Here is a 7,307-nt window from a genome sequence, read left to right as displayed (position 1 = left end):
AGCAACACTAATGAATTAAAAACCACTTCTTGAAATACACATGGTAATTGTTCTTCAAAGATACACTGCTCTTCACCTCATTGGTGAAGTAAATAAGAATCTTGCCTCAAATAGTAAAGAATAATAAACATAAAAATAAAAACACTTAATGTTAGCCACTTGTGATTCAGAGGGTTTTTACAGTGTTAAAAGCTTTTCACAAAACCAGGAAGTTGCAATAATATTTAAATCAATGTCATTCAGATGTCTTTGCAAGGCAAACAAAGCTCTATCAATTGAACAACCAAACCACTGTTCAAATTAATCAGTAAGAACTTGATAAATTCCACTGATGTAGAAAATTAGCACTTTGCATGTTTCCCAGATTTTGATTTCATCTGGGCGTCTGGTCATGAATTATAACCACTCTTCTTGGACTCGAGCTATTTCACTTGAAATCCATTATTTCTAGCAGAATTATGAGTCTTGTTAAGGAAATGCCAGCTATTTCCATTTTGAGCATCTGCACTGCAGTTCTATTATTAACATGGAGTTCATTTTAAAAAGAGGGAAGAATTAGATTTGTGTCTTTGGGGCAGTGGGGGAGGGGGCAGGTGGTGGTGACTGGAGCTTCAGTGAAACAAACAAGCTCACAAGGCTGCTTCCAACTGACACAGCTGTCATGTAAATATCTGTCCCTGCTGTATAGCTAAGGGATCCTGGGCTTAAAGACCTTATAGCCACATGTAAACAATGCAGTGCTGATGACAGGTCTATAGCACTGGAGAAAACATGTGCAGCTGTTTCATTCTCCTTCCTACAGAGAGATACAAATGTTCAGGAGGCAGATCACAGATGCTTAAAACTCAGTTTTAGAAGCTTACAAGGCTAGTCCTGCTTTTGTGATGCACTTCACATCACTGCCTTCCGGGTCATGCTGTAACAGCCCATGGTGTGAATGCTTCTGTGCAGGCTCCCTACTGGGTCTCTCACTCCCTCTCTCTTCTGCTCCTCCAGCTTCAGCCTGATTGTTTCCCCTGAGTGGCAGTTAGGTAAAGCATCTCTTTCACCACTGGATGCAGAGGGAACCCTTAACCCGTGCCTCTGCATGCTGCATTGATCAGAGGTTTCCCCAGATCAAAGAATCGAAGATGCTACTGCTCAGATAGGTCATTTACTCTGTTCTCTGCTTATTGCTCTGCTGTCTTCACGGTATTCTTTCCAGTATTTAGCCCAGGCTTATTACAAAATAATCAAACAGGAAACAAAGTATTGTTTCAGCCAAGGTTCACTTAGTAAAAGCAAAAGCACCGTGGATGTGACATAAAAAATTATTATGCACCTGTCAGTTTGAAGGCAATACATTTTTGCTTCCTCTTTCAGTTCTTCAAATTAAAACGGAGGTGACTAGGCACAATTTTTCAGGTAAATAAACTCGTGTTGCGCGTTGGAGACTTACCTGGATTCTTTGGGTTAGCATAGTATTTCATGACCTGAATCATTCAGAGCCCCAAATTATTTTAGTATATTTTTCTGGTCATGTTATGTGTTTATGGACACAAGTCCAATAGCAAGGCTGATTTTTAAACAGGCGTTTTCTTTCTTTTTTTCTTATTTGAGCTACTTCCTTAAGCAGTAGTTAGATGTTTGAGCTCTACTAGCAGACTAAGTCAATTTAAATCCAGACATAGCCACTTATTAAATCTGAGATTTTGGGCAAGTTATTGAAACTATCCAAGCTTAAAATTCCTTTTTGTAAAATGGGGATAATAACAGTACTTATCTCTTAGGGTTGTTTTGAGGATTAACTGGATAATCCATACCAAGTCATTAGTTTAATTTCATGCACATAAAACCACCCACTAAATATGAGCCATGATTATGATGCTCATATTTGGAAGAATACCGGCATAAGCTAGAAACTCTCAGCTACAGAAAAAAAAAAAAAACACTTAATAGTAATCCATACATAAATGCCTTCTCCAACTTCCAAACCTGTAACCTCCAAAGATTTACACCCAGCTGTAGTCTCCACTGGGCATCCAAGTATGGTATATTATCCAGGAACCCCCCGCCTCCATAAATCTAGAATTCTTACCCTATCTTTTTAATTCAAAAATGCTGGGGCAGAGATTCAAAGAAAAGCAATTCAGAACTCATACAGTTCTACTTTTATGAGAATGGGTAGAAAGCTCTAACTGGTATACCTAACATATTGGGTTTTTTAAATACTAAGTCCAGATGCTCAGCTATGGACTGAGCTGAAAAAGCTTTTGTAGATGAAAACAGGAATTTAAACACGCTGAGAACGTTGTCTTAAGAGAAAAAGTTCAGTCGAATTAAATGTAAAGGAGTTTAATTGAGCAATGAACAATTCACGAATCGAGCAGCCCCCAGAATCCCAGCAGATTCAGAGAGACTCCAGCACAGCCATGCGGGGGAAGATTGATAGACAAAAAAAGGGAAGTGACCTACAGAAATCAGAAGTGAGGTACAGAAGCAACTGGATTGGTTACAGCTCAGCGTTTGCCTTATGTGAACACAGTTTGAACACTTGACAGTGTATGAATGGTTGAAGTATGGCTGCTGGGATGGGCCAAGACTCAGCCACTGTTACAGGTGCACACCCCCAAGGTAGGTTCTCAATTTTGTCTACCTATTATATTAAGTTAGGTTGCAGTTCCTCCACAAAGACTCAAAAATAGAAGTATGGAGTCCTTCTCAGGCCATATTTAGTTCCATTTAACAGTTGTCTCTTTGGAAAAGTTTGTTCTGAGTTCCAACAATTGACATACAAGTTGACCTGCGAACACAACCTCTCCGTGAAGTGATCAATCACTGAAACTCCACAAAATAAGATGAATCCATTTACATTTTTTAAAAAATAGAGGAATGTAATGGGGATGCATCTTTTTTCCTGTATCTTTTTTTTTAAGCAGACTTTATTTTCTTAGAGCAGTTTTAGTTTCACAGCTAAATTGAGCAGAAAGTACAGTGCTCCCATACACTGGCTGTCCTTACACTTGCACAGCCTCCTCTGTAATCAACATCTGACACCAGAGTGATATATTAGTTACAATCAATGAATCTGTATTGATGCATCATTATTATTCAAAAGTCCATAGTTTATAGCAGGGTTTACTATTGGTGTGCTACATTCTATGGATTCTTAAAATTCTATGGATTAATAGTAGTGGTACATCGTTAAGGGTTTTGACAAATGTGTGACATGATCACCATTACAGTATCATACAGGATAACCCCATTGCCTTAAAAATCCTCTGTACTCCAGGTATTTACCCTCCTTTCCTACTAATCCCTGGCAATCACTGATTTTTTTTACTGTCTCCATAGCTTTGCATTTTCTAGAATGTCATGTAGTTGGAATAATACTGCATGTAACCTGTTTAGATTGGCGTCTTCCGCCAATCTGAATGCTTCTAAAGTTCCTCCATGTCTTTTCATGGCTTGATAGCTCATTTCTTCTGAGTGTTGAATAATATTCCACTGTTAAATTAGATTATCAGTTTATCTCTCCATTCACCTAATAAAGGATATCAGGGTTGCTTTCAGTTTATAAAAATTAAACTGAAATTTACAGAAATTTATATTTAAATAAATAGAGAGTTTATGGAAATTAAAGCTACTATAAACATCCATGTATTGGTTTTTGTGTGGGCATAAGTTTACAGTTTATTTGGATAAATACAAAGGAGCAGAATTGCTAAATTGTATGGTAAGAAAGTGCCAAACTGTTTTCCAAATTGGCTGTGCCATGTTGCATTCCCATTGGCAATGAATGGGAGGTCCTGTTGCTCCATATCCTTGTCAGCATTTGCTCTTGTCAGTGTTTTGTATTTTGGCCATTCTAATAGGTGAGTAGTTGTATGTCCTTGTTGTTTTAATGTGCAATTTTCTAATGACATGTGATGATGAGTACTTTTTCATATGCATACTTGTCTTCTGTATCTTTTTCATGAGGTGTCTGTTCAGGCCTTTTGCCCATTTTCAACTGAGTGGTTCATTTTCTTATTGTTGAATTTTAAGAGTTCTTCATCTATTTTGGATACTAGTCCTTTGTAAGTTGTGACTTTTGCAAATGCTTTCTTCTTGTCTGTGGCTTGTCTTCTAATTCTTTTAATTGCACATTTTGCAGAGCAGAAGTTTTCAGTTTTAATGAAGTTCATCTTATCAATTATTTCTTTAATGGATCATGCCTCTGTTATTACATATAAAAAGTCATTACCAAGTCAAAGGTCATTTAAATTTTCTCCTATGTTATCTTTTTGTAGTTCTGTAGTTTTGCATTTTACATTTACATCTATGATTCATTTCGAAATAATTTTTGTGGACCATGTAAAGTCTGTGCCTAGATTCCTTAAAAAAAATTTTTTTTTTGCATGTAGATGTCCTATTTCTCCAGCACTATTTGTTGAAAGACTATCTTTTCTCCATCATATTGTCTTTGTTTCCTTGCCAAAGATCAGTTGACATTTGTGTGAGCTTATTCCTTGTCTCTAACTGGTCTCTATGTTATGTTCCATTAAACTATTTGTCTTTTTAAAATTTTTAATATTTAGAGACAGAGTATCTTTTTATTCTCCTTCAATATTGTTTTGGCTATTCTGGGTCTTTTACTTCTTCACATAAAATTTATAATTAGTTTTTTGATAACCACAAAATAACTTACTGAGATTTTGATTGGGATTATGTTAAATCTATAGACCAAGTTGGGAAAAATCATATTGAGTCTTTCTAGGAATAAACATGGAATATCCCTCCACTTAGTTCTTTAATTTCTTTCATCAGAGTTTTGTCATTTTCTTCATATAGATCTCGAACATATTTTGTTAGATTTATACTTAAGTGTTTCATGGCATTGTTGTTAATGTAGGTGATATATTTTAATTTGAAATTCCACTTGTTCCTTGCTCATATATAGGAAAGTGGTTGATGTTTGCATATTTACCTGTATTCTGCAACCTTGCTATAATCACTTAATAGTTCCAAGAAGTCTTTCTGTTGTTCTAAGAGCTTTTTTTGTTGTTGAATCTGTGGGAGTTTCTTTCTTTCTTTTTTGGTTTTTGATTCCTGCTTTTATTATTCAATTTCTTTTTCTCATTTAAAGTAGTCTTTTGCGGTTGGAAAGCCTCACCTCCCAAGACCAGAGTCAGTTGGAGTTGGTTATTGCTGGAAGGGGGTGGGTTGGGGAACTGGGATGGGGGCAAGGAGACCCCTGCTTTGCAGGTGTTCCCAGGTGGAGAAGAAGAACTGCACTTCACAGAGCCTGGGATACAGTGGGAAGGGGATGAGGCAGGAGCAGCAATCTGGGGAGAAGGCCCCACCCCAGTTGCCAGCTTCCTTTTCTTCTAATGTTTCCTCACTGGTGGCATTCTCTGCAGCCTTGGAAGCCTTCTTTTTTTCTTTTTCTGGGTTTTTCAGCTTGAAGAACTCTGTAGGAGGGTCTTTAGCTCTGGATCCTGGACCTCTATCTCAGACTTGTAGAGGTCAGGCTCAAAGGGACCACTGCTCATCAGCATGGAGCCATTGGGCATGAGCAGAACTGCAAATTTAAACTGGTCAACAAATTCACCCTTTTTCTGATAGAGAACATTAAATGGTTGCAGCAGTCCATGCTTGGTACCCTCTACCACGCCTATCCAAGCCTACTTCTCATCTTCAAATGCTCTTAAAGCAAATGACACAGCATCAAAACACCTTTCCACCTCGCTGAAGAAGGCGTGTGAAGTTTGCATTTGTAGTCCGTATTATTTAAAGGGGTCTCCTCTGTAAACAGTAGCCCTGCATCCTTGGCCTTGCCCTCTCCTATGCTGATGAAAACACCAAATTCAGCTTTTTCATGGTCCTTCTTCTGCTGTTCTGCAGGGTTCCGGATAACGGTTTTCTCACCATCAATGACATGCTGCTTCAGTTGGTGTGACAGCATACCTTCTACTGGCGTGCAGTTAAATGAAGGAGCAACTTTGTTCCAGGCTTCTGTCACTTGTTTGTTATGGTTTCCAGGTTTGCCCAGACACAGGGCAGCTTCAACACAAAGGTGAGCTGCCTTAATAACATCTGCTTTCTGCCCTGTTGTTTGGATTCCCTGAGCTACATCCACCACAAAAGTATGAGCTACATTAGCGATGAAGGCATCCACGTGGACACCAAGGACAATTTTTACCAGGTCACCTTCTTTGAGAATACAGTCTTTGTCACTCCTCAAAGGAGAGAAGTGACACACACAGTTATTTACCAAAATGCTGGTGGGACAAGCAATACCTTTCCTCATTTCCTTTTCTTTCTTGAAGATTTTCCCTGTTTCTGCCATAATCATGGCATCACCTTCCTCACACAGGCTCAGTATCCACATACCTGAGCTGGATGCTTCCACCAAGGACCAAAGTACCCAGTTGGTGATGTCACCCACCCATCTGATACTTGGTCATGACCAGGTCCTCAGCGATAGTTTGCTCCTGCTGCTCGTCCCTGCCCAACATCTTCCTACCACCAGCACTGCAGTCTCATTTTCCCTGAGCCACCTCCTCTGTCTCCCATCCCAGCTGCAGGCTGTGGTCAGAGCACCTTGGATCCTCGAGAAGGGGACAAGCGAAAGAGCAAGTAAGCAAGAGAGCAGCCAGGCGAGAGTGAGATTTTGGGGGTTCCTATGTATGGGGATATATTTTAATGTCAATGTTTATTTTTCAGAGTCTGTTAGGAAATTTTTGTATTTGTTAAACCTAGTATTCTCCCTATTATGTATAATGTATAATTGAATCAGCATTAGTAACTTGATTTTTTGTTGTTGTTGTTTTTGGGTACTTTGGGTTAAGGAGAAAGCAACAATTTGTTGAAAACATATCTTTAACACGTTTCTAATGATTGCTAGTACCCATTCTTAAAAACATGAAAGCCATTATTGACCACTGATCAGGAAATTGCATCTAAGTATGACTTAACGTTATTATTTGGTTTTCATTGTATTTATTTTTATGGTTACCATACATTTATGGCAAACAGTATTAATTTCTTACTTATGGTACTGATTTAAACTTTACATTTTAAATAATTGTGTTGCAGGACTTTTCATTACTTCAGCTAAAGATGAGATTCTTGTTTGGCCCATGGCCATGAAAATTTAGGTTCGCAGATGGTTTAAAGGGTGAGTAAAGCAGGGTTTTATTGGGTGAAAAGAGGGAAAAAACAAGGGAGAAACCCTCCGCTACAGTGCTTCCTGCCAGACGGTTGGAATCCTAGGTTTCACACAGGAAGAGGAGGGGCCAAGCTCCACCCAACTGCAAAGGGCATGAACTTCCCGAGGCGTCACC

The 7,307-nt window shown here is 38.6% G+C and overlaps 1 pseudogene; it reads right to left on the bottom strand.

Moving 5' to 3' along the window:
- Positions 1-5,182: 5,182 nt before the first annotated feature.
- LOC126940969 (proliferation-associated protein 2G4-like) lies at positions 5,183-6,479 on the bottom strand (annotated as a pseudogene).
- Positions 6,480-7,307: the final 828 nt, after the last annotated feature.

The sequence above is a fragment of the Macaca thibetana genome, chromosome 18, assembly GCF_024542745.1.
Source record: "Macaca thibetana thibetana isolate TM-01 chromosome 18, ASM2454274v1, whole genome shotgun sequence".
Classification (NCBI taxonomy): Eukaryota; Metazoa; Chordata; class Mammalia; order Primates; family Cercopithecidae; genus Macaca; species Macaca thibetana.
The sequence above is the reverse complement of the archived record's forward strand: the minus strand, read 5'-3'. Positions and strand labels throughout refer to the sequence as shown.